General features: G+C 47.8%; 1 protein-coding gene across 1 annotated transcript in view; it reads right to left on the minus strand.

Moving 5' to 3' along the window:
• Positions 1-3240, minus strand: part of EVA1C (eva-1 homolog C (C. elegans)) — a 122914-nt gene extending 119674 nt beyond the window's left edge. The window contains exon 1 of the mRNA XM_011989046.1: positions 3119-3240. The gene's annotated coding sequence lies outside the window, so the exon portion shown is untranslated. The remainder of the gene's footprint in view (positions 1-3118) is intronic.

A 3240-nucleotide genomic window follows, 5' to 3' on the forward strand; every position in this document is an offset into this window, starting at 1 on the left:
CTCAAGCTCCAGCTCCCTGTCTTGTTCTCTGAACAAAGACGATGGGCATAGCATTATACTTCTGGGGTTTGTTTTGTTTTTCAAGTCAATGATGAATTTAGACGTCTCAAGCCAAATCCTCAATTTGAGAATGCAGTCAAATGAACAGAACTCTATCCCAAAGAGGAAAGTGGATGAAAGCCAAGCACATTTGAGTATGAGATTAAGGATCAGAGGCACTAATTTTGCATGAACTTCTCTTGCCTTCGCTGGGATTCATTTTTAATGCAATGATGATAGCCTTCCAGTGGCCGCTGGCGACATCTCAAAATCTTTGGGGATGAGAGAGGAGGCGGTGTTTGGGGAGCCTGTTTACCAGCAGGCTTGGAGGTGATTAGAACGTCACGAGCATGGATGGGGAGAAGGAGGGGGCCACGATGCTGCCTCTGGCTTATTAAGAGTGAGATCGATGCTGGAATCCCCAAGGGCAAAAAAAATCAATGACCCAGGAAAACTACACCAGCTGACAGCCCCAGGAAAAGGCTCAAGGAAGAGCCGCAAAGAAGAGAAAGGCTTAAGGAACTTGCCAAAACTCTGCACTGTTAATCTCCTTGGGGGAGAGGGGGGCCTATATTGTACAGACAATGGCTGGGACCCCTGACATTCTGGCACTTTCTTTCACATGGATACACCATCCTCCCTCCTTCACAGGGCAGAGGGGTCCCAAGTTTCCTCTATCCTCTGCTAGTTTTTGATGTTCCCCTTATTTAGAAAAACAGGCAAATATCTGCATTGTCAAACACTGCTCTCTAGCCCTGTTTATTGTGATCAGGCTCTGCGGGGGAGACTCCACTGTCTCTTTCCAGGCCTCAGCTTCGGTTTCTATGCGCTCCTTCAAGTTCATAAAAAGGAACAGGACCGACTGTCCCAAGAACACAAGCCGCAAGCTTTGAGGCCACAGGGGGTTCGCGTCAGCTGAAACACTGAACCGGACAATAAGATGGTCATCTTTGGAGCTTAGGAATTTGCAGAGGGAGGGCGGCTAAAACCCAAGTCAAATGAGCCAACTCTGGAAGATGATCTTTCTTTCTCCGTGAGATTTTTCTAATATTTCTCCGACCTCACATGATATGGAATTAAGGTTTAAACTTAAGGGCCTCAGTGGTTTGGGAGGACATTATATATCTTTTCTTCTCCCCAAAAGGCTTCTGACATTGTTCTCCCTAATCTTCAGATCTCTGGAGAGCATCACTGATGAGAGGAAAAATGGGGACTGGCTGTGGGTAGCAATATCACCACCTACTGCTGGCTCAGGGAGTTTGAAACCCTGGAATTCAGGTTCGCATGAAAAGCAGAAGGAAATGCCTTTTATCGTTTATACTATTTAGAATAACATGTATCAAATCATTCATTTTACTAAGGATATAGCCTCCCTGTTTGATAGGTCAGCTCCACTGTATATAACAGTTGCTAGAGACAGACAATTCCAAACTTGGGTGGTAATCTATAGACTGTTACAAGTATTGTAACTGCTTGGGTGGTAATCTATAGACTGTTACAAGTATTGTAACTGCTTCCCTAAAGCAACAGAACTCTAAGTGTCTATAATCTGTGAAAACAATCTAATGATTGCACTGCAATTTGCCTAAAGCAATATTTGTTCAGTTGCAATGATGTCACACACACAAAAAGGCTTGTCAGTTTTCAATTATTTCCCTAGAATTCAGAGCTAGATGGTGGCTGAACTCAGAACTGCTTTCCATAGCTCAAATAAGCTAATACAGAGCTTTTCTAGCAGCCAAGAAAGTTCTAGTACCAAAAAAAAAAAAAAAAAAAAAAAATTGTTAATAGCACTTGAAAAGCCTGATGCATTTCCCCAGAATGCTTACCACAGAGTTCTGATCCTGGGATACTTGATTGTAAGGGCCATGGGTGGCTTGCCAAATAGGCATATCTTGGCTTCCTTTGCTAGGTAGGAATACTGCCTTGATATTACATATTCAAAGCAAAGAACCTCTGACCTAAGGGCTCTCCACTAACAATGACATTCTCTGTAAGTAAACTGGAATCCCAATTCAGCTTCTGGTTTGCTCTTGTTCAATTTGCTATGTACTAGCCTACTGCACAAACAGGACTGAGGAAGGACTCCCTTTACCACCATTATGTTGCAAAAGACTCTGCACTGCAGGACCCGATAGGGACTGACTGTGCAAAGTCTGAACTTGGGAGAGGTTCCCTGGAGAAGGAGGAGTGTGGCGCTCAGAGTTGCTCCCTAAGCTGGCTGAAGGCCTCCAGCCTTGCCAGAGGGAGATCCAGGTCTGTTTCGTCTGCAAGGACTTGTGTTACCGTAAGCAACTGCAGTGCTAACATAAGCATGTGCTCCTAAGTCTTTCGTCAACCTAGAAATCCCTTTCACTTTTCACTTTTCACTTTGGGGAGTCACACCTGTAAGCTCAGAACTAGCTGAGATCCGCTGCGAGAACCTGGATCACGATTCCCAAAAAGAAAAGCCTCCTAGTTGATTTGAGAGTAGGAAGTCATTTTCTGTGAAGGAAACTGGAATTGGAGAGGGAGGACCCCGGTATACCTTGGCAGAGGCTCCTCTCTGTTATTTAAGTATCTCCTCATCCCTCACTGCTTTCCACCAGACCTCCAGTCCCCGCGGGCTTCCCTTCCTACCTGCCAATGTGGGCTCGAGGTCAGGTGTCCCCTGGGCTAGTCTCCTTACATGGGCAAATGGGCTACGCGGGTGGCAAACCCGGTGCAACGCCTGCGACCACAACACGTGTATTTTACAGCGCTGGGCGCAGCACAGGGCTCAGTTTAAGAAGCCTCCAGAGAACCAGCGTGGGTCAGGACCGGGTCCCTAACGCTAGGAAATTGACGAGGTCAACAGCAGGGCGAGAAACTCTAAATACATTACACACCCTTCCTTCTTGGGAGTGGCAGTCCCCTGTCGCCACTTCACTCACAGCCACCTATATGCCAAGGGCTCACACCAGACAAGACAAGTGTCTGTGAGCACGCCTCAACTTTAATCCTGCCTGGCCGTGTCCGCTGGTGCGGCTGCCCCCATTCGAGGGTTCACCTGGGCGCTCCGCGGTGCCGGGGGACGCACAGCCAGGGAGGGCACTCTTACCAGAGAAGTCGCTGAGCGCTGAGATCTCTTTGGAGCAGACGAGGACAGTGCAGTAGAAGAGGCGCAGGAGCTGCCCCGGCGGCTCTACCTGCCGGCGGAGGCCGGGATGCTGCGCGGGCTGG

Source organism: Mandrillus leucophaeus, unplaced genomic scaffold (genome assembly GCF_000951045.1).
Source record: "Mandrillus leucophaeus isolate KB7577 unplaced genomic scaffold, Mleu.le_1.0 Scaffold345, whole genome shotgun sequence".
NCBI classification, from domain to species: domain Eukaryota; kingdom Metazoa; phylum Chordata; class Mammalia; order Primates; family Cercopithecidae; genus Mandrillus; species Mandrillus leucophaeus.